General features: G+C 42.2%; 1 protein-coding gene across 4 annotated transcripts in view; it reads left to right on the forward strand.

Annotated features, from left to right (window-relative positions):
• The first annotated feature begins 8,798 nt into the window (after window positions 1-8,798).
• CALD1 (caldesmon 1) overlaps window positions 8,799-24,743 on the forward strand; it is a 196,902-nt gene continuing 180,957 nt past the window's right edge. For all 4 annotated transcript variants that reach the window (XM_064654348.1, XM_064654347.1, XM_064654349.1 and 1 more), the window contains exon 1: window positions 8,799-9,003. The gene's annotated coding sequence lies outside the window, so the exon portion shown is untranslated. The remainder of the gene's footprint in view (window positions 9,004-24,743) is intronic.

A 24,743-nucleotide genomic window follows, 5' to 3' on the forward strand; every position in this document is an offset into this window, starting at 1 on the left:
GTGATGTTGCAATAGGAATAATTGTAATTTTGGTGGGGCCCTGTTCCAACCCACTTAGGTACAGAGAGGTGAAGTGTGCCTCTATCTGTAAAAGTGGGTAGGAATTTGAAGTTTGAATATACCTGAAAGAGAGATTAAGACACAAACGCAGTCAAATGTTGGTATCCAAAACAATAATTCAACTTTATTAACTATAGGAGAGGCAGAATGAGAAAGAAGGGAAAACAGAGAAAAGTGGGAAAAGCTAATTATTAGAAGCATAGGAAAGTGTGTTACCACCACCATGAGTGCTGGATCTCATCCTCAGTGATGGGGATGGAGATCTCTGTCAGGTCATTCTCTGGTCTTTTGTCTGCACAGCCTCAGCTTTGGGACACGATGACTTACCAATATATGCTGCTAGATGAATGTTAGGGACTTGGTGGGCTCCTGTATCCGCTTCTCAGATTTGGTCTGTGGTATTACAGAAGGCATATTGCTAATGTTTTGTCATTTGCTTCCTCTCCTGCTTCTAATTATTTAATTTCTTTTAAGGCAGATGTTGCAGTTCCCCTTCCCTCTGTTGGATAAACTCAAGGGTAGACAGAGATTTTGGATTAGCAAAATGCCTGAGACTGCTGTTGAGACTTTGTCTGCTATGCTCCTCTTAACAGATTTCTTATCAGTGGTGATGACAGAAATTGGACTTTTCCAAGAAAGTGGCAAAGACTTGTTCTGTCCAGAGGGGACTGCATGACTGGACGATTGAGGGAGGGATGTACTCTGATGTGTAGCTCTTTCCACAATGCCACTGTGTGACTTTGGCACACCCACAGGCTGCACTAGTTGGCTTCTAGTTGCGGCTCTGCCATTGCATCACACAGTCTGACAGGGTGTGATGCTGGGCACTACAGATCTCATTCTAGAAATGTTGTCCACTAGCACAAGTAGCACTTGCACAGCACATGCATACTCAGATCGTGGCACAAAGCTGCAACTGGTTCATTTGTTCTGAGCTGGGACAACACAGCTCTGCCCTCTGTGTGACAGCACTAGGAGTGTGAGTGCAGAGGCTGTGTGCTTGTCTCTCCCACTTTTCACTGTCCTGTTATTCCTAGTGTTGTCTCTTGTTTTCCAGTCTTTTGCCATGCACCCTTCTGCCTGCTTTCTCTATCCCCTGCAGTGTCGTAGCTTCTTCCTGCCTAGCACAGTCCTTCCTCACCCTCTTTCAGCTCTCTAACCTGCTGTACTCTCTTGCAGTGAGTGAAGCTACATGCTGGCAGCTCTGTGTGAGCTACTCAGCACAGCTGGTCAGCTGGTCTTTCTGTGGGATACATCCTTCTTGATAGGGATCTGGCTAAAATGCAGAACTTCTGCGTTCCTTTCTTGGCTGTGCCAGACACTGCCTGTGGGATGTTATCCAAGTCACTGAAAGCCAGGACTGGACAGAAATCTTAAATGATGGGAGACTTACTAACTGTGTAAATATGAGCTGAGTGTCTGAATACCTGTGTGAATCTAAGCTGGATCTGTATGGATCTTTTCAGTACCTTGTTTTCATCTTTAAAAAGGGAGAAATACTCCTTGGTTTCTATCATTCTAGTTTTTACCTGTGTGGCACTGAAATGCATTAATGTACAGCAACAAAGTTCGGGTCCTCTCTAAAGGAATGAGACGTGGCCTGAACTGGTTAGAGCCTGAGGTGTAAGGAAGGTGGAAGAGGTGTAAGGAAATCTATGGCAATGAAGTATGGTGTGAACAGGCTGGAAAGTGGTGAGTATATTCACGCTCTTCCCCTTGTGCATGTGCTGCATGGATAAAATGTGGACAGGAATAAATTCACTGCTTGAAGCGAATGCTAGCAGAATCAGGTATTCTTGCCAACAGCCTACCAACCACCTCTATTGATTTTGCTGAGTAAGCACAGCCTTCAGTTGCCCGAGGTGCCTTTCTCTCTCTGTTGCTTGCCATCCCTAGGGACACGGTCATGGAGAAGCAGTTGAATTCTGTTACAGCATGCAGAGCTGCACAGGAGAACTAAATGAAGACCACAAGTCTTGTTTGCAAACCTGGGCACATGTGGGGCTTCAATGGGCTTATCCTAGGAAAGTCATGTTTTTCATTTGAGTCCAAGTTAATGACCGAGGCGTAACCTCTGCTCATTGCCTGAGCCAAGCTCCTGAAGCTCTATAGTTCATTAGCATCAGAGCACAAAGGGGCCTGGTTCTCACATTGCTGTAACAATAGGATATGTGAGAGAATATTGATTTGATTAGTCTAATGCTCGGTTTAGCCTAGTCTAAGTGAGAGGAGAATCAAGCAGAGGAATATGCTTCACCCTCAAAATGTTTGTACCAGCACCTGTGTAATTCGTAACCCAGTTGGAAAAGTAGATGATGGCACCATCTTTTCTGCCTGGAAAACAATGCTCAAAGACAAATTCACAAAGGAGGAGTGTGTACAGTGCAATCGTTTTGGGTGAATGCACTGATTTGTCTCAAAACAAGGCAAATTGAGAAAGTGTGCAAATTTCTGAGCACTGCTACTTTCACTGCAGGTAGTCTTTTATGACTGGTGATGGAAAATGGACATGTTTGGAAACTGATATACATTTGCTGTTCATAGTTTTTACTCTGTGAGAAGTGGGCATGCCTTTCAGGAAAAGAGGTCTCCGAGGGCAGAGTTCCCTTACCATATGTTCGCCTGCAGAAAAAGTGTATGCAAGTCACACTTTCCAAAGCAATGCAGAAGAGCTCTTTTTTTTTTTAACTTTTTTATTAGTGAGTGAAGGTGCTGTGAAATCTCTGCTCTTTGGGGGGCACTGTGTACTAATAGCTGGGCTTAGTTTTGTAGGGAAAAAGTTCAGGTGTTGTTTTCTTTGGAATATGGGCCACTATATTTTTTGTCTTGCTTTTAGCAAGGTAAAGTCACTGTGCCCCTAATTAGTTCTTTCTTGTTGTGGGTAAAAATATCTTTTTCCAGCAGGTTTTTAGGTGCCATTTTAGTTTTGATTTTTCTTTTTTAGTATATAAATGCACTTTACATATATTTAGCTCTCTAAATCAAGAGAAATTAAATACTTCACTTAGCAGAAATGAGCAGATATGCCACAACAAAATGGATGGCAACAAAGCATAATGATATGCCTGCTTTTTAATTTTTTTAACCCAGGGGGAGGGAGTGATGCTCATGGAAACACTTGACTAAACCCAGCTATGTGTGCTAGGTAAGTCTCTCACCCTTGTAGCAGCGGGGGGCTTTCTTTCCTAATACTGTCATGCAAGGTGAAAATTTCTGCCCTGCATTTCTTGCTTGGCTTTCATGGATTAATGCATGGTGTGCTTTTTGATTCCTGTCCCTTAAACAGGATCCATTGTTTCTTCATTTATTGCTTTTGCTAGCACCCAGAAGAATCGTAATACCTTTCAGGTAGAAAGAAAACATAGCCCTTGCCATTCATGGGGGGATTTGGGGCGCTTCAAGGGAGAGGTTTGGTGCCCTGGGTGCAGCTCTTCTGGATTTGCTGAAAATTTGTGGTGTGAAAAGCTCGCTGGGGGGCTCTGTCTCTTCCACTGGATATACATGAGTCCCAGGGAGACTGAGGGGAGCATCTGTGTTAAGAAAGATGTGCATTCTTCTTGTTACCGTGTCTAAGCAGCACTAGGTTTTTTGGTTTTTTTTCAGCTGACTGACATTGTACTGCACGCAGCCCTGTGTTTGAAGAGATGCTCATATTTCTCTACTCTCTTTTGTGGTAGCTTTTACACCCTCTTTGAGTGCACTGGTGGCTTTGAAGTCTTACGGGTTGCGCTGTTTCAGGCCAAAAGGCCCGAAGCAGCATGTGTAAAATTTTCCTAAAACGTTACCTCTGCCTGTCTAACATACAAGCAGCTTTTCTGTGCCCAGGAGGTAATCATAAGGATGATCAAATCTCATGGTGTGTGGGCTTCTCCCTCATGCCCTTGGAAGCAATCCCCCAGACAGACCTGCCAGCTGGGTGGCTCGCTCACAAATCTAAGCTTACTCACCTTCATGTCAGATGGCCACAGCTGTGAGCACCACCATCTGGGCTGTAGCCTCTGTATATAAGATGAGGCTAATTTCAGATGAGCTGTGGAAATGGCCTAGCCATAGCATCATTTAGAAATCATCTGCTGGGTCAGGGAAAACCCACACTGTGCTCTCTTTATGTTGTGAGGAGGTATGAGAAAATGTGCAGAGCCAAACCATGATCTTCTGCTCTGGCCTGGAGCAAGAGAGGAGGTATGAGCCAGTCCAGAGTGCATGGCACATTTCCTGCCCTCTGCACTGGGAGAAAAAAAGCAAAGATTGCTGGAAAAGTTACCCCTACTTATTGCCATGTGTTTGACAGAGGGCAGGCAGCATAAGTTACACTGGTGTCCCATCTCCTCAACTACTGATTTTCTCTGCCTATGCTTCTTATCCAACTCAGTTGTGTCCTTTGGGGGCTAGTGGAGGTTTAGTCCTTCTTCCTTCCTCACCTTTGATCATGATATTCCACTTGGCACTGGAGGGACTGAAAGTGAAGAACAATGCAGTTGTGCCTGGTATTTCAGGGGTGCTTAGAGATATTCAACACTATGCTGAATATTCCAATATGCAGTGAGGAGGAGGAAAATTTTGTTTAGTGTTGTCAGGAAAGGTAGCCCTATCTCTCTTCTCAAGGTCTTTTGATACCTCCTTTAGCTCCCTAGAGGGTTTACAGGGTAGGACCAAGGCTCTGCCCCAGCCACGTGACCCTCCAGGGATATATTTTGTCATTGGAAGTGTTAAAACTCCCTTCCCTCCTCGTCCTGCTCAAAGAGGAAGAATGACAGACTTTCATTTACAATGAACTGTTGCACTGCCTGAGTGTGAAGAGTGCTGTGAAGAGAACTCAGACCTGTTGGATAAAAGCACTGCTGGTTGGGTCTGAGGGCATTTACTGGAGTGAGAGCTGTGTTCAGATGAAGCTGTGATTGCAGACTAAGTGGATGCTGACCCTTGCTGCTGGCAGGGTTATAACCTTTTGTGTCTCTGACCTATGCCAGCGCTCCAGCGTGTCGTACCTTTGTTACTGGCACCAGGACAGCAAACAAAGACTGCTTTCTTGTCATTCTTGATGATGTATCTGAGTGATACATCATCATTGCCCTGGAGCAGCAGGAATCCTGCCTCTTTGTGTCAGTCTCTGTGCTAGGGAATAGGGTTGGTTATTCCCAGTGCAGTCCTCACTACTGTGATTCTCCTAAGCAGAGATTTGGTCTCCCAGCCTAAACATGGAGCATCTATGCCAGCTACAGGACAGAAGCTCCTTTCTGAAGATTTCTATCTTTATGCCATGAGCACTAGAACAGTTTTGACCCACTGTTAGCTGTGGAGACAATTAAAAAAAATTAGTTTTTGGGGATGAGAAGCTCCTTTCTGAAGATTTCTATCTTTATGCCATGAGCACTGGAACAGTTTTGACCCACTGTTAGCTGTGGAAACAATTAAAAAAAATTAGATTTTGGGGATGAGAGGCAAGAACCAAATTAGTTTGGTACAGATGGGAAGAACGGCCTTCCGTGTGGTGTATTTGATGCTTTATATGCATTTTGCTGTATTGTGGGAATGTGCAGGGGTGGGGTGGTTCAGAATGTGTTTCTGAAATGGTGGCTGAAGACATTGCAGTGACAGTGGTGGCAGACAGTTCTACTCAGTAATGATCAAGGTACGCCATGTCAAATAAAGAGAAGAAAAATAATTTTGGGAAGCTCAATAATAAAAATAATAAAAATGGCTTCATTTTGAAAAGCAAAATATGATCCCTCCCCAAATACTCCAAAGACCTTTTTTTCAGGTGGGGAACATAGCTCTGTCACAGCTGCTTCGGGAAGAAGGTAGTCAGGGGCCTGGACTAGCAATAACCCAAGTGGCCCCTTTGGCCAGCACTGCCTGCCGAGTCTTGAGGGCTTTGCAGTGCCAAAATGCAAGTTCCTCAGAGTGGCTGCATGCAGCAACCAGACCTACCTCTAGGGGATGATTTATGGTGTACTTTCTAGACCACAGCCTTACCTCATCTTTAGATTGTAAATTTTGTAGGAAAAGTTGATAAACTTGCAAGAGCCACAGTCTCGACAGAGATTTCCAGGTACTTCTAACATGATTCTTCTGAGGGACTGACTGCAGGCTTAGGGTCTCCAAGAATGTACTAAGAGCCCAACATGTATAAGCACTTCGGCTTTCATCGTGAGCAGTCCTGCCCTTGCCCCAAGTTATTGAGCTCAAGATCGCAGCAAGGAGCACTTGCAGGGCCCTTACTTACCATTACAGGATATTGATATTAAAATTGTACTTGGTTTGCATATAATATTCTTTCTATGTCTTATATGTGCAATCATAAACCGAGAGTTGAGTTATTAAGCTGCCAAAAGGGTTTGTAGCTTTGTGCTGTGCCAAAGGGTCTCTGATTTGTAAAGCAAAGGGGATAGGAAAGCGTGGCTAGAGTTGCAGCCCTGGGGATGAGGGCAAGGACTACCATGATAGTTCCCTAAATTCTTACAGCTGTGGATTTAAGCTTGTTATAGCTATGTGTTTACAGTAGACATATTTAGAGCTATATATTTAGAGGTGGTTCCTAGGCATAGGATGCAAAGGGGCACCCATCAGAATTTAACTCTGCATTTTTCATAGCTCATGTTTCCAGCAGTATCTCCCAGAAAGCTATGGTATCTGTGACAGTTTGTTGGCTTTCAAGTTTCAAGTAATGGAATTCAAAAGTTTCTCTAAGTGAAATTCAGCTTAGCAAGAAGGATGCAAACGTTACTTTTCACGACGTCATTTCCCCAATACAAGATTGTTGGGGGTTTTCTTGGTGGAATTTTAATGGAAAATTGACTTGGAACACGGAGTTTGGATTGATTTGACAAAGGAATATCAAACTCATGGTAAGTGACTTTAAAGAGTGAAAAAAACCCCAAACAAACCAGAAAACCACAACAACTCCCAGTTGCTTTCAGCTTTAGGTGGTGTATCCCTCCTAGCTCCCTGTTGCAGTAGACTCTGAGATTGCAGGAGTTGATGTCCATGCTGGAATGAGAACCTGAGGGTACTTCTTCAGTTTTCTTTTCTAGCATCCCTTAATTGCACTTTCTCCTTAGCCTGGATTCTTCAGTGTTTTACATCCTGAAAATCTAGGGGATGGTAAGACCCAGTAGAGATTTGTAATTCCTTCCTACATAACGTCACTACCTCTTTTTATTTGGTCATGGATACATAAAGGCTAATAATTTCTGTAGCTAGTGGAATGACTGAGAACAAGGATTTTGTTCTCTCTTGTCTAGTAAACCCTGCAAAACCTGTAGGTATTACTTTTAATATTTTAAACCATCGTAGCCACATCATGGAAGCTGTCTGGTATTAGAAGAAGTTTCCAAAGGGTTGTTAAAATGAAGGAAAAAATGCCTTCCAAAAACAAACACCACTTTAAACAAACACACTTGATCTAATAAAGCTGTGAAATTTAAAATTACACCAGTATAATTATGATTTCTTGCTGTAAATGTGCGTAGGTTTGTCTCTCTTTGATTTTTTTCACACTATAAAGATTAGTTTACTGTCTATGGACTGAATCCTTCTTGCATTACACATGACTCAATCCATGGGGCCCAGTGACCAGAAAAAAAGACCCAGAAAGGCATTAAAATAGTTTAGCCCATTCAGTTGCAAAGTCATCTCACACACAGTTTCCCCCTAAATGGTTTTGTGTATATTATTGCCAAATATGAATCTGCAGAATATCTCCTGGTCTGGAATCTCGCCCCCTTAGAGCAGTCAGGTGTTGTCCTGCATCTTTGCTTAGTGGCTGGTACAGGTTAGGATCTGTGTACTGTGCTGTTTTCTAGGCAACAATATTCGAATTTTTTTCACAATTTGTTCATATACTTTGTATGTTTCCAGAGTCAGTCTTCATCTGTTTGTTCATTTTTTTAAACTACCTACATAATTTGCAAAGTTATCCATAGTGTGCAATCACTAAAGGAAAACAGATTTAAGCTTACTTTATCAATAATATGTAAAGACAGTGAAAAGTGCTGGTCGGATTATGCAGATGTGGGGCTATTTTCATGGTAAATGAACCAGTTTTAATGTCTAGATGAATAGCTGGATACCTATAAACTAAACCTCTGCATCCAACTAGTCCAGCTTGCCAAGGATCATCATCAAAGTTTTAAATCTCTTTAAAAGTTATATTTCAGAACACAGCTCTTCTGTCTGTAACTTCTGTTGTACTGTTAGAAATGGAAAGTGGCTGTGAAGCCTGCCGACTCAGCTTTCATGTGCCCTTCCCACTGGTGTTTCTCTTTTTCTGCAGAATCAAGATTGTACAGCAGAGCGTTTCTGCTCCCTTTTACATGTGGTCCTTGTTAAAAAAAAAAATACAGTGAAGTTTAGCTGTAGTAAAATTATTTATTTGATCTTTTTTTAAACTGGTGCAAAAAGTAAATATGTTTACTGTGTCTCTTTCCATTCAATGTATTTCCTTTTTTAAGCTCCATTTGTGTTCAACTAGACAGCCTCTTTCTCCAAGATTAACATTTCTTATGATTGTTCCTGACAGAGGATTTACTTTCAGAGGCCCTGCTAAGGATAACCAAAAAAGGGCATGTAGCAAGACAGTTTTGGCAGCTTGCACGAATTTTCGAAGCTTTTTAGGTCTTGGTTTTCTGATGAGTGGCTTCCTGAGCATGCCTAGGGAATGACAGGCATCTCTGCAGGCAGGCTGAACCCACCTTGGCTTGTGCACAGCCATTGGCTGTCTATTAGAATAAATTGAGGACAATGCATACCGCTGCCTGCCAATTGTAAACATAAGGGATATGTATTCACTTAGCATTGACTTTTGGGAGGGGCCAAGGAAAAGCTGTAGTTTTATTGAATAGGGCTGTGTGTGAGGCTGCTGGTGTGTCTTTCTTGCTGCGCTCCTGCCCAAGCAGCAGTTATTCATTTCCTTCCTACTAGTTGAATACTTTTCAGCCAGAGGTAAGGACTTAACGATCCGTATTTGTTTGGGAGTGAGCCGGTCTGACTGCACTCGCGTTACAGCTACAGATCAGGCAGCATGCAAGATCTAACGGGCTGTGGGAATACTGCGAAAGTGTCAGAGACTATTTCTGCTCTCCTCCTCTCTCTCTGTGCCTCACCCCCACCCCCTTTCCAGATGTTCGTGGTGAACTAAGGGAGATCTCTGTGCCAGGCGGGTGGAGGGGATGCCTGCTTGCCCACCCCAGCAGACCTGAATGAGGAGATGCAGGGCAGGATCCGTGCTGGTCCTGCCACTCCATTTTTGATCCTTCAGTGGGCTTGTTAGTGGAGCAATAACCTATCTATCCTTTCTTGTTTCCCTTCTCCCCCCCCCCCCCTTTTTTTTTTTTAAAGAAATTGCAATAAGAGTTTTTAGTTTATTAAGATCTGCTGAATTGCTTTTAATTTTGCATCCTAATACCTGGGCTTTCGGGGCAGCCTGACTATAAAGGCAGTCTCCGGGCGTAACTGATACAGATACAGTAAAGCTCTGGTTAATGTAAGTGATCTGATACTTGCTGAATCAGATGTCCCTCGTGGCAGCCTTTCACAGAAGTATTGTTGACAACAGATGGCATCTGTTTTTGTTTTCAGCCTTCAGCATGTGCAACAGCATATTGGCAGAATGTTTCTGTGAAGTTGTCTTTCCTGTTAAAAGGGGGAGAAAAATGCGCTTGGGTGCGACTGGAGCTCTTAAAAGTCTGGGTCTGCATTTCTGTCAGAGCGGTCCCGGGGAGAGCCAGCGAGCAGGCTCCCCTTCCCAGCTCCTTTCACACGCTGGGACAGTTGGAAATCATTGTTCAAGGTTGTCTGCTGATAGCATGACATTCTGCATAGCAGGAAATTTCTCAAAGAAAGAGCTGGGAAAAGGAAGGGAGGGAGGAAGTTAACTGCAGATGAATACTTGATAGCAGCAGACATTGACCATTGCTAATCTCTGCCCAGATCCACAGAAGTAGAAGAGATTTTTCTCATATGTCATATGCAGTTTGGAGGAATGAAAACATAACTCTTTTTAAAATTACTTTTTGTGGAGTGTTTGCTTTCAGAGGAATATTTATTTTCAGAGTATGCAGTTTTTGTGCAATTTTGCCTGAGAAGGCTTCTCTTGCTAAAAGGCGGGCAGGAGAATAATTTGGGAAAATAACACATTCCCTCCTTGGAAGCAGCTCAAAGAAAATAAGGAGCCAGTTTGTTGCTATTTTTCGGGTTGGTTTGTTTGGAGTTTTGCTTTTTGTTGTTTTGTTTGGTTGGCTGGTTTGTGGTTTTTGTTTTTTTGTTGTTGTTTTTTTTTTTTTTGTGACAACTGTCTATTTAGTGTAATTTATCTGTTTTAGATACCATACTGTGAAAGATTTGTGCTTGTGTGATTTGCCATCAAGGAACCCTGGGACCCTGCCTCTGTTCTTTCTCTGTCTCATTAAGTGTAGCTGTAGTTTCTCAGTAAGCATATGCATCTGCAGCATGTCTCACATCTTTTTCTCCTGCCATTGAGGTGGAATGGGATCCTAAAATGACACACACCAAAACCAATGGAATGGACTTCTGTAACATAAATTACAAATGGAGGGAAACTTTCAGTAGTCCATTTGCTTAATTAAATTGCCTTTAAGGTAAAGCAGGGCTGAACTTTTCTCAATATATTTGAAGAAAGTATAGGTCTGCCTTTTTTAGGGAAGCTTTTTTGATAGGTGAGTATCTTAGTCAATAAAACCTGCATACCTTAATGCAGTATCTAAATCATAATGGCAGGGAAGAAGTACCAGACAAGATATCTGTGAACAAGAGACTCAACTGAAATAATTTGTATTTCCTGAAAACTCTTCTTTATTGCCACCTGCAATGACAAGAGGATCAATTCCACAGCCTTCATTCACACAATTAGTCCTGGTGAAATCAATACCATCATTAATGGATTCAGGGTCTGATGCAAGGGTAGTCCTGTGTACTCTAAATACACTTTGACACTGAGTGACATAAGCATGTATTAGAAGAATAAGGGATTTTCCACAATTGCTACTTCATATACTCACAGCACTATGCTGACATGGAGCAGCCTGAGAAAGGGGTAATTTCCCTTGTGCTTTTATTTCTTGTCCAACATCGATATACATAATGCAACAGTGACACTGAAAGCTGGGTTATTTGAAAGGAAAAGGGGGCATGTAAGTTCCTCTGGCTGTCGTTAGCGGGAAAGTTGAAATGCATTATGATGATTTCTTATTCTTCAGTGTCATTCGTGGGGCCACATGCGACATGCCAGTCAGCATCTCAGTCCCATACAGGTTTAGGGCACAGTGCTACTGTGGTGAGCACTGCTCACTGCTCACCAGGTGATGAGACTAGAAAGATAGGACAAGGCCTGCAGGATGTCCTTCCTTCAGGACAAATAGAACATGAATGCCCTGGGACTGTTTAAAATACTCTGATTTCTCAGTAGTTGTTTATGTGAGACCTATTCTGTGGGCTGTCTGAATTTGAATTTGTATTAAAGATCCAACTCCTGTCTGGCAAGGGTACAACTTGGTGCATTTGATCACTGTGTGTGAACAAAGAAGGACAGGAAACCATATATGCCTGAGAGGGCCAAGAGAGCAGCATTAACTGTCCATCTGCAGGGCTTGTCTGGACCCTCCTGGGTATGGGAGAAAGCACCCAAAAAGGCAACAGGTCAGGATGAGAAATGCAGTCCTGTGAATCTTTTGTTGCCTTTGAGAGGAGCTTCGTAGGGAGTTTGCAGGATTGGGCTCCAGGTGTACAAAGCCTGAGGCACGCAGGCCTGTGACTGCAAAGAGTGGGAGTCTGTCTTCAAAGGAAGCTTTCATTCTTTAAAAATTGCCTCCTCATAGTAACTACCCCCTGGCACCTTCTAACAAGGAAGCTGCTGCCTTACTAGAGCCTTCAGAAATATGCATGTGCAGGGGATGGTTTGATGGTTTTGTTCATAGCTTCTGAGTGGTTAAATGGATGAAAATAGGTTTGGGGGGCAACTGTACCAAGTCACCTACGTATGTGTAGGTACTTACTCTTGGAGTGCTGATTCTTGTTGGGAAGATGTAGCTGGTCCATGCTTCTAAGCTGGTTGTCAAGGATTTGGTTAAGGCTGAAATTTGACCCAGAGACATGTGAAGATCAGATTAGATCTGACCATTCTGGATGAAACACTGAGGTTGTGGGACAGCTGAATTATGTGACTTTCTTCCTTTTTTTTTTTTTCTTTCCTGATGCCTTGGTACATTTCAACTTAGCCCAGCAGGGAAGGATGCTCAATAGTCAGTCTTTGGGATCACTCCTAGTTCTGGGGGAGCTTGCTCCTGCTTTTCTTGAAACAGATTTGATCAACCAAAAAGGTTAGAGAACGTAACACTGTTACGTAGCTGCTAGCCCTGCTGTGTTAGCTGTATGGTTTCCATCCTGCATTAAGAAAGTGCTGCATTTCATGTGTTTTTCCTTTGGAACTGTGCTTAGTGCTTACAAACGGTGTGGGGCTTGCAGCCTGATTCCTGAGCAGATAGCGGCGTTGGCAGTGTGGTCCCTACTGTGTCCCTCTCCAGGAGCATCCTCAGCTACCCTTGCAAGGAAACCTGCTTTCCAGCCTTTCTCACTTGAAAACCTCTTGGCTGTTGCTTTGTCGTGCAGAAACTGTTGTGCATCCAGTGACAGCAGTGCCCAGACTCGCTGGGCTCCCCGGCAGTGAGGCAGGTAGGCTCTGAGCTGGGTCACCCCTCCACCAGTGGTCAGTGTCTCAGTTCAATGAGACTGAAGTGTTTTGTTAAGGATGATGAGTTATGAGGAAGACCAAACTCCTCCCTCTAAGCGACTGTAAATCTGAAATTAAGAGGCTCCAATTGAGGAAGTATGGAGAAAGGAAAAAATAACAGCCCTTTATTAAAGGATACATGTGTATGGGCAGAACAACAAGAGAACACAAAAACAACTAAACAAAAATCCTGTACCCAAAGTCCCCTTGAAAAAGGAAACAGTTCAGTACTTTCCACCTTTTGGCGTAATTCTAACCACGATCAGCAGGAGGCAAACCACCCTCTCCCATTCAACATCTTTCTTTTACAGGGATGCAGGGGAAAGAAAAAAGTAGAATTCCCCCTTGTGTTTTTTTTTTTAGAACAAGTAAACCTATGACAGTCAGGAGCCACCACTGCAAGTTTATGCCTCTTTCCCCCTTCCTGCCCCTTTTGTCTGCCCATTAAGAGGGAAAAACTCTGTCCATGAAGCATAGGGGCACCTCCTAATCAGAAAATCTTGTCTATGGAAGTGTTTATGGGTTCAAGCTGGGAAGAAGGGCTTATGGAGACCGTCCTGCTGGCTTGCACTGAGGGCAGGACCAAACAGGAGGAAGCAGGGGAAAGAGAGAAAGGGAAAAAGCAGCTGTATCTTAAGCCACTAGAGTAATTTTTCCTTTGAATTTTTTTCTGTGGTCTTAAATACCTGGTGAGTCACTTCATCACCATGTGTCTGTTTCTCTATCTCCAAATAAAGGATAATCTGTACCTTTCTGTATTTAGCCCATTGGGTTGCTGGGGCTTAGTTCATTAGCGTTCATAAAGAACTTCTAATACCAAAATGCCAAGTTTAAGCACTGGCTAAAACCTTATTTTTGACTGATTTCCCAGCACGAACTCAGACTTTTTTTTTTTCTTAGTTTGTTCACACAGACATGTATTCTACTAGAAAGTAACTTCTAGATTAAGGGTATAAAACCGCTGAAGCCCAGTGAATGAGGTGGAAGATGGGGACCAGGCTCAGTAGTGACAGCGTGCTGATGTGCCTGGAGGGAATTTCTTGGGTGCTTGCAGATTGCTTGCTGCACCTGAAACAATCTTCCTGTGAAGTTGTCATGCATGTTCCAAAACTGAGTGAAGACAGCTTTTGCATACAGATCCACCATAGTGTCGTAAGCTTGGAAGCAAAACTGTTAAGGAAGCTGCTGAACCTTATCTGCTTGTTCAGTTTTGTGTCCAAGAAAGCATTTGAAATTGTAACCCCTGGGGCAGGCCAGGCTGCACTGGGGAAAATGTTAGGGAAAGATTTCAGGCAATGAAACAACATTACATGTTTTCATGCCCTCTTGTATACAGAACACAAATAAAGAGCATTCCCCTTGAGGTTTGCTGTGGAGGGTGTGAAGCAAAGTGGAACCCACCCATTTGCACACTTTCTGGTTTATGTCCTTAGATGGCAAAAAAAACCCTTTGGAATTTATCTTATGGAATAGCTTATAGAATAGATAAATAGATTTGTGGAGATAAAGTTTTGCTATAAATGTGCTGTTTTGGGATGTATTCAGAAGGGCAACTTTGAAGGCCAACAAATATAAAAAGGGAGGGTGTGTTCTGCTAAATGCAGGAAGACAATGTCATTGCACATGGATGTGCACGTGACCTTCCCAATCTTCCTTCAAGCATGTGGAAATCTAAGGGGCATGGAAATCACTGTGTCAATTCTAAAATTTAAATGACTTGGGGTGAGGGAGAACTAGCATTGATGATTCATTAAATGGCTGAGGGAGCCTGAACCTATGACAGTTATGTAAATAGAGGTCCTGAGATTTTGGCAGCTTGTTTTATGTCCTTGTCTGAAGTAACTGATTTTGGCTAGGGAGAAGCAGCTCAGGGCTGGATGAACCCTCACCAAGGGAGTGCAGGAGCAGCAGTTCCTGGGCTCCTTCAGAAGTCAAGGTTGGAGGATCCTGCCCCTTGGATTCCAGTAATCTTCAAAGTGATCTCTTCCCCAGTGAAGGAGTCTGTGATCGGGCCATTGTTTTTTTCTTATTTGCAAGGCTTTGATGTTCCCTGCTGCCTTTCTGACTGCCACAGGGCATGTTACTACCCTTTTCTCACTTCATTCTTTTTTTTTGACAGTGAGCTCTCTAATGAAATGACACTCTTTCCTTTTTTTTTTTTTTTTTTTTTGTTTTGGTGGTTTTTTTTGTTTGTTTGTTTTTTGGTTTTTTTTGGGGGGGTGGTTTTATTTTGTTTTGTTTTGTTTTGTTTTTCTGAGCCACAGTGCTCACTCTGATAAAATCTTTCATTCCAGAGGTGAAGGTATGACCTTTTATAACTCCTCAATGTTCCAGAGGACCTAGCAGTGCTAATTTGATAGCCTGGATCACCACTAATACAAGCTGTTGTGCTGAGGACAATTCTGCCTCAGTCTTCTGGGTTCAGTAGACAGAGAGAGTAGGCTAAGGACTTTGTGTTAGCATCTTCCTAATGGCTGCATGATAACCTGCTTTCTCTCAGCAATTTCAAAAGCCATTAAGCCGGGGAGAATTTGGCTTTGCTGCGGCCCAGTTAAAACTCACAGGTTTGGAAAAAAAATTCCTGGAGCTTGGCTACAATGTGTGGAAATTAGGGGTGGGTTGGGTTCGCTCTGAGATCTGGAGAAGTGTTTGGTCAACTCTCATTTACCTGCATAGCTTAACCTGCTGGTGCTGCAGGATGCCTCCAGCCAACATCCTTCATGGGTGGCTTTGGGGTGCTGCACCCCTGGGGAGGCAAGAGGAGAGAGCTTGCTGCTTTTTTTGGCTTTGGGAACAGCATATCCCCATGACAGAGCCACACCCCTGCCATGAAAATGAGGAGTTTAATTCGGATGTCTGATAAGCCACAGCTGCTGCTTTGCCACTTCAAAGAGAACTTGTATTATAAAGATTGAAGTGCAGCATTTTAATTGCCGTAAATATGAACAAGAATGTTTAGGCAATCCAGATGATATGGAGCCAAACATTTCTGTGGTTAATATATATTACACTGGCAAAAGCAGGCCAGCTGAGAATTTCCCTACCACCATGCCAGTAATTTAAAACACCAATTGTGTCTTTTCTGCTACATTGGTGAAAATGAGGGAGAAGATTTGACCTGGGCATCAGTTGGTCTGAATTTGAACTTGATTTCAGTAGCTGTCCAGTGATGCAAACAGTATTGTGAGAAGTTTTTTAAAAAATATAGATTGGGTCTAATCTCAGTTACCTTAGTAACTGGAAATCTGATTTCCTTGAGTTATTCAGAATTCGCTGTAAGCTGCTTGCTGTTGAGAAGCTGGCCCTGTTTGTTTGGCTTTCTACCCATCCCCTAAAGGACAACGACAGCAGGAAATTGGGTCAAAATCCCAGAAACAAACATTCACTGGAAAATAGTATTTCATGCAAGAAAGGGCACTGCAAACCCAGAAAGCCAGTAAAATTCCATTGCTTGTTTGCTCCCTGGTGATTAAAAGGCCCTGCCATATATGGGAAAGATCTGAACTCCATTCACTCCAATGACAATAGTAAGTGGCTTATTCACTGGACACAGTATGGAATCAAGGAGCAATGCATTATGACAATAAAAGACAATGCATTATGACAACTTTGCTTGTAGTTTGCTTGCAGTTTGCTCTGCTGTGTGTTATTGAAAGCTCTGTGACTAGTTTTTTTCTTGTTCCTTTATTTAGATCCCTGTAAACTACAGCCGGTTTGGCTTGCTATTTAACCCTCTTCCATAAAACCAGACACGCCAGTCTATTTCCTCTCCTTCCCCCTATCAACACAAACAAATAAAAAACATTTCTCTAGCAGTATGCATAAATGTAGCTCCTTGGTCTTCAGTGCTTCTAGTGTGTATTTATATGACTGAAGGTTTGGATTAGAGGACAAAATCTTATTCTCACTGGGTATAAAGCACTAACTTTAACAAAAGCCATGACTAAATGCAAGTGTTTCAGAGTCAGGGATGGGACCATAGGATCGAAGCAAATAAGAAGTGTGTGCATATAAATAGGGATGAGTTTTGGGGGGGGAGGAAGGAAGCAGCGTGCTTTGGATGGGAGTTGCAGAAGGGATCCTTCCTCCACACAGCTCTCAGGGATTTTGTCTCCACCACATCAGTTTCTAGATAGTGAAACCCTACACAGATGACATAGGGACATGAAGTCATTGAAGCACAGTTGTGTCTACATTCCTGCTTTTCCATTTGTTTCATTTAGGGATCAGTACTCTCTACCATCAAAATCACGGGGATAAAGTAGTTGGTCAAGTTGGATTTTATTTCACAAGGAAAGAGACAGTTAAGTGCAACAATGGAGCTACATAAGGTTTTCTGCTCACTGGAGATTTTCTGGAGCTTTTATTGTTTGTGTTACATTGAGTACCTTAGAAATATGATGTTTTTGCCATACTGGTAAATTTAGAGATTGTCTGGGATCCCCTGCATAACTTTGCTGAAAACCCACATCTTTGTGGCCAGAAGGGCTGATTGATCAGTTGGATCTCCCAGATTATATGCCTTATTGCACACCATGCTCATGTTTTGAGGCCACGTTTAAAATGGTTGTTACAGTCAGACACAGGACAGGTTGGCTGGATTTGAAGCCAATCTTCTGCTCCTCCAAATGCTTTTCATGTCTGGCTGGCAGTAATTCTGAGGAGATGTCATTTGATCATTATCATGAAGTCATGCTATGACACACCCACTGAGGAACCCTAATATGGCCACAAGAAGCACTGTCAGGTTATGACTGTTGGGTCATGCAATAGTAACACATGAATAGTTCCAATTTCCAGACCTTAGAAGAATCAGGGATAGCCAATTTGGAGATCAAAATAACTACTTATCTAATCTCATTCATATTTTTTCATTCAGGGTTTGGATTGTGAGAAACCAAGGCAGTGTTGGATCAAGGGTTGGACTTGATGATCTTGGTGGTCTTTTCCAACCCTGTTGATCCTATAATTCTATGATTCTATCAAACTCTGTGTTATATTGGCTTTTTAAATGGCATCTGGAGCTCCTGAAAAATGTTCTTGAATAACAAGCACATTGAATGCAATATGTATTATTGCACATTCAAAAATGCCTTTTATTTCTTCTATTTTTACTGTGTTCCTGAGCCTAAATGGAAGATGGGAGACTGCTGTGTTTTTCTTTTACCTCTTAAAAGAAGAAAGGGTAAATGATGCATGCTCTGGAGCAATTTTCCCCCTGCATTTTCCCTCCTCTGACTGATTTATGACCAAGCTCAGTGTTTGTGCAATCTCGTTTTGGCTGCTTGTAGAGAAGCATTGCAAGAGTTCGTGGTGTTCAACTCTGCTGCTCTGCACTGTCCCCAGCTGGCAGTTCCCCTTCCCTTTGTTGTGGTCCTTCAGTAAAGGCTGTCAAAATCATCAACCCCCTTCCCTATTGTGCTCGTGAACTGCCTTAAAGCCTCAGTCCATTGTCCAAGAAAGGATTTCCATGATCAGCAAAGACATTTATTGCTTCACCTGTCAAACCAAAAAGCTAGTTTGTCGTTCTTGGGCCGTCTACTATAACGACCCAATTGCTTTTTCAAAATAGGCAGTTTGTTGGGGTTTTTTTCCTGCCCTCTCTAAGTAGATGTGAGCTCCTTCCTTGGAGCTAATATATAGTAGACTTAATATTAAGAAGAGGGGAGGTAGTAATGACGTATTTGCCTTCTGTGTCACAGTATCTGATAAAGATCATCTCATCTTAGTAAAAAATGAAAGGAATTTACTGTATGTATGGGAAATATGTTTTGTTATAAATGAACAGATTGGAAGTGGAGATAGACTATGAATTTGACTTATATGACAAAATACAGTTATACGGTTCTGAAGGCCAGGAGACTGGTGCAATGAACTAGAAAAAATCCTTATAATCTGAGCACGTTATTTCTGTCTCTCCTGTGACCCTTCCAGACAATGGAAAGTCACCGATGGAAAGGTTGTTGGCATGAGCAGGCATAGCTGTTTTCACTGATCCTGGTTCAATGCCTACAGGTCACCAAGGCTGAATTTAAACATTTACATTCAAAGTTTTTCCCCAATTTAGAATTAAATACCAGAAAATGCAGGCATGAAAAAAACCCGTACCCAACACCAACCTCCTCCTACAAAACCAAAAATGAAAAGCTGTGAAAGACATATTTATCTTGTCCCTATCCTCTAGGCAGCACAGGATGATTCCCAAAAGTATATTCACACATGTTTTGTCCATAAATACCTCTGTTTATTAACAAAATACAGTAGTTTTTCAGTGAAGACTGGGATAGTTTGCTGCACTTTCTAGTTTTTAGCAAGGGGAAATAGCTGTCTTTCTAAAATGTGTTTCTTGGCCCATGGATATTGCTCATGTGAATTTAAGCAAAGAAAAACCCTAATGAATGGAAACTTGTTGAAGAGTTAACAGCAGCTGGTTTTATTATGGACCACGGCTCTGACATGATCTCACACAGGTTTAAGACAAGTGTTACCTCACTCACTTCAATGGAACTGCTTTTCACTTGCAAGGGAGTAAATGAGGCCAAAATCAGACAGAGACCTAGGGAGACTCTCTGGGAGAGGGTTTTAGTCTGGGAAATATGCTTTACATAATATAAAATATATGGGCATATCTACACATCGCAGTAAATGTGTCAGACCACCTGAGAGAAAGGAGCCGAATTCTGCTTTGAGTAGCACCTGTGTAAATGGACTGTAGGGATAATGTGTCAGGGAGGACCAAAGAAGTATCTGATTTTCTTTCTGAGTGCAACAGTGAATTTCTTTCTTACTGGATTGCTCATGTTTCCTTGATGGTTAGGAAATATGGCAAAATAAGACTGTTCTGCAGGGAGCTTCATGTTTTTTGCTCCTTAATTTCAACCATATCAAAAGAGAAGTTATGTTGATTATTGTAAGGCCAGTTCAGACAGAAGCACCACATGTGGTTGCTCTGCCTTGAAACTATCAAAAGAAGCAGTGAAATAAGAATTGTATGTTTCCCAGGTCAAACCTCTCATCAGAATTGTATAATATTACCTCTTCCTTCAAGCTCAACCTTCAGCTCAGCTAAATCATGCAAAATTGGAGTATGGTGGCTGTGCTCTATTGAAAGGGTAGCTTTGGTCTAAAAGAGACAGCAGAGCTTTAAAACTTCTTGAAATCCAGTAGAAGTGTTATTTAAGAAGGATGTTTGGGTACTACAACAATCTGCAGCTGCGAGATGGGCTTTGCTGTTTTTCTGGATATGAGGAAACTCAGTTGAAGATGTGACAGGTATTGATTAAGAGTAAACGAAGGCCACAGAGAGAGGGTTTTGTTGTCTTGTATTTTTTTTTACTCCTTATGTTTTGGTATTTCTTCTTGCTGCTCTCCTGTACAGCAGCACCTGAGGTACAGGCACATCTAGAACCAGAACCTCTGAAGTGTGAGCTTTGAAATGTGGTTTTAGGCTTAGAGTTTAACACAGCTCCTGTGATTTTAGCAGAATTTCCCACCAATAGAACCGCTGGTTTCAGATGCTTTTCGCTTTAATCAGTCTTTGAAACAGTGACGTTTACAGGTGTGTGGTGTAAAGTTTCATTGTCATGGGGTTTGCAGCACGATCCTGTGCAGTCCCAGTGTTGGAGGGAAACCATTTTAAGACCGTGGAGTGTCAACTTCAATTTTTACTTTCCTCGAGGACTTGAAGGAAAGCAGAATGATGGTAATTAAGCTTGAACTGTGGACCAAAATTGAGAGGGAGAAGGCAATAAAGTATGGGGAATGTTTTAAATGGCCCTATCCCCTTATTTAAAGTGAGCTCTTAGAGAGTGGGGTTACAAGTCGCTTCTCAGCCTATTACAGGTTTCTTGCTGTTCACTGTCTGAGACAAAGCTAATTATACTGTCCACAGAAAAAGCAAAGCAGAAGGTAGTGTCCCTGTGGTTCAGAGAACTGCTAATTATTCCCAGTGGTGTTGCAGAAATGTGTTCTTACATAATTGGTCTAAGATCACCAACTTGTTTCACACAGGATGCTGTTCTGCCATCACGCACAACTGACTTCTGTCAACTGGAGTGATTTGTCAGATTCACTGTGGTGAGCCAGGAGTAGAGAGCCTATTGCTCAGAGGATTTGAGATGAGATTTTTAGTCCTCTCTGGATCTTCCTCCTGAGGAAATGAAATGCTGCCAAGACAGAGAAGCTCCAGTGGGAGAGCTCTTGTTTGAATACACAACATAAAAGTTTTACTTCTGCTTGCTTCCAGCATGCTTCTGTCTTGAAAGATACCCCGCATTTCTATCTTAATACTCTCATTGGCTGAACAGTGCTTTCCAAATTCAACCTGAACTGTGTATGCTAATAATATTGTGCATGTTGTAGGTCACTTTACTGAGACAAAAATGGCCAAGGTCATGTGTAAAATAAGTGAGAGAGGTAGGGACAGAGATCAGGACTTCTGTTTCCTACAGCAAGACACACAGGTCTAAGCCATGCTGTCATCCCAGGACGTAATATTCAAAGGCCTACTACTTACTTTCCTTTCTTTCATGTGACTCTGAGACTGCCATATTAACCACAAAGGAAGAGATAAGTAAGCAGGGCAATTTTTGCCAGTGAAGAAGGGTTAAAATTTTAGAGCAGTTTAAACATATTTAGAAGTGTTAGAGGAGAAAAAACAACCCAAGATATTGAATGTGGGATTATCAGCTGAGCAGTTTTCCAAGGGAAAAAGACCTAAATAAATGTTGTCTGGTGACTTGGATGTCAAGAGATATGATGCCTTTTAGTATATGCTGAATTTCCCCTTTGCTATTTAGTTAAGTGCAGGGTTATTATGGGGTGTTATGGTATTCTGTCCAAAGCACCTGGCCACCCTTGACCAGCTTTATTTTTGATCAGTGAAAGCATAGGGTAAGTGATGCTGTTCTAGATTTCTGCTGCTGGATACTTTTTGCTGCCTTACATCCATGGGCTTGTGTTAGTACCACACGTATTGTATTGGGCTGCTTTTAAGAAACTTTATTCAGAAGGTATTCTCAGCAAACGGGCAATAAATCCCCTTAGGCAGTGTGACTGTCATGGTGCTTTCAGAAAGCAGAGGTGATACAAAGTTCTTTTGTGCTAGACCGAGTGGACCCTCACCAGATTTGCAGATGACACCAAGCTGAGTGATGTGGCTGACACACCTGAAGGGGGGGATGTCATCCAGAAGGGACCTGGAAAGCTCAAAAAGTGGGCCCATGGGAATCTCATGATGTTTAACAAGACTGAGTGCCAGGTGCTGCACCTGGGTTGAGGGAATCTCCAGTATCAATATTGGGTTGGAGACGAACAGATTGCGAGCAGCCCTGCTGGGAAGGACTTGAAGGTGCTGGTGGACGAGAGGCTGGACATGAGCTGGCACTGTGTGCTTGCAGCCCAGAAAGCCAATTGTATCCTGGGCTGCATTCAAAGCAGTGTGGGCAGCAGGTTAGGGGAGGTGATTTTTAGCCCTCTGCTCTGGTGAGACCTCACCTGGAGCACTGCATCCAGCTCTGGGGTGGCCAGCACATGAAGGACAGTGGCCTGTTGTAGTGAGTGCAGAGGAGACCACCAAGATGATTAGAGGGATGGAGCACCTCTCCTATGAGGAAAAGATGAGAACTGGGTTTGTTCAGTGTGGACAACAGAAGGCTTTGGAGTGACCTGGACTTCAGTGCAGGAATGAAAACTGTAGGAGGGAGAGATCAGACAGATGGTGTCGCATCCATTTTTGTCATGCCTGAAAGTGATGCATTAGTTGAAACGAGTGTGTCAGAAATGAACAACTACAATTTTATGCTGGAACATGTCTGTGACAGAAGAACATGGAAACAGCTGCTTCTCATAACAACTTTTGTGCCTCCTGCTACACAAGGAGCATAAAAGTATATCTCTGAAATACCTGAAAGACAAGCTTTATGTACTGCATGTGACTTTGCATTTATACAGGTGCAATTGCTTCAACTGAAGGGCCATTTTGATGAGAGATAGACTGTTTCATTTGCATTTTAGACATAAATCATGTTTTGACATTTACACAAGCAGTAGAAAACAAACACACTCCACTTGTGTTGGCATTCTTGTTATGTGCATAAAAGATGACCTACCCTCCTTACCCATATGCATGTTTTGCATGGATATAATGCCCAAGAAACATGTACCTGCCTTTAAATTTTACCCATCTGAATCCATTGTGGCTTTACATTTCCTAGTTTGTAGTTGTGCTCACCATTGGTAACTGAGGGGAGTGGGACCTGAAATTTCATTTTGAATGCTGTTTTGCCTTCAGGCAGTTCAGTAACCCGTCTATGCCCAGAAGTACCAGATTTTGTTAGGAACGTCAGCTATTGACATCAACCTCAAAATAATGTCATGGTTTGAGCATAAAATTATGTGGATTGAGAAAACCTTCATTTGAAGGAGACCAAAGATTTAGACATTTAGGTAATTGCCATCTAATTATCATAGCCTTGTTAATGTGGCAAGGAATAAGAGAAAAGGATATAAGGTTCTTTGAGCTAACAGATAAGAAATATAGATCCTGTAGTACATGGTAGCTATGGTACTTCAGTTTTTAAAATGTGTATATGGTTTGGAGCTTTAAGTGTTGGATGCTGTCTTTGATTATAACAGTGCTGAACTTCAGCTGCAACACTGAAACTTCTGATTTTCTAGTGCATTAGTAAGTGAAATCTAAGCACATGTAATCTGTAAAAGTAAATGTAATTACTTTAGCAAATGTGTTACAGCTGGCCAGGTTTAACATTAAGGTACCTGTTTCTTATGGCTGACTAGTGTCAGAAGACAGGTGATGGCTTGAGCTGTGCTTTGCAGAAAGGATGGAAGAGAAAAATTATTGTCTTGCATTCTTCTGTGTGTGAGTTAAACAAAGTTGCAGATCTGACCTATGACACCTCTTCCCACTATTTTCTTTTGTTTAAAACTTCTTGGTGAGACTAGCCTTTTTTAATTTCAAAGTGTCTGGTAAAACTGTAGCTAAGTGGTCTGCTTCAAAATTGAACACTTGATAAAATCTTTGAGAACATCTAAGGCATCTGACAGTATCACTAATCTCTTTCAAAGTGGTAGCCTCCTAGAGCAGGAGATGGGACTCCTGTTGCACTCCATTTCTGATGCTGCTTTGGTTTTGCTTTAGCAGACTTTCTGTTTAATTATCTATAAAACAGATTTTAATTATCTACAAAACACACCTTGGATTTCTGTAGTAGCACAGAAGCAAAAGGTTGATTGCAGCAGCACTTCAGCTTTGGTTGATGACTGCTATGGTGAAAAAGATACACTCCTGAAATGCTGTAGGAGATCTCTCTCTGGTCAGACCACTGTCACAAAGCACTGCTTGCACTGATGTAGGTCTCTTCATTATTTTCCAGACTTGGGTGTCATTTCCTATTGTGGACAGGACCTTATTAATCTGCTACAAAATTATACTTATTTCCCAATCATTTGGAAATTTCCGCAGCTAGAAATCTGGTTTTTCACAGGAATGTTGTGGCTTGAGATCTAATTAGGGTCTACAAAGTGTTTAGAGGCTCTTTAATGAAAGGTGCCCTGAAAGTGTAAGCACATTGTGATATTATTAGCTAAAGTGATGCCTACCAAGAACTAGTGGCTGGATCAGGCTGTCATCAACTGCTAAGCTTTTTCTGTTCCTTTTCTTTGATCTTGCAGGTTTCTAATTCCTCCTTTTCAGCATTATTAAATTCCCCTTTACAAAGAATACATGTTGGTGAAGAATCAGTTGGACTGGTGACCAACTGATTTTTGGGTCACCAGTCCAAACAATTGGAGCAAATTATTAGGTTTACAATTTCAGTCTTAATTTAAAGCACTGGGGTGTTAAGAATTGCTCTCTGTGAGGTTTAAAAAAAATTTAGAAATAACCGTCTTGAGTAACCAGTGTACATGACAAGACTAC

The sequence above is a fragment of the Pseudopipra pipra genome, chromosome 5 (assembly GCF_036250125.1).
Source record: "Pseudopipra pipra isolate bDixPip1 chromosome 5, bDixPip1.hap1, whole genome shotgun sequence".
In the NCBI taxonomy this organism is placed as follows: Eukaryota; Metazoa; Chordata; class Aves; order Passeriformes; family Pipridae; genus Pseudopipra; species Pseudopipra pipra.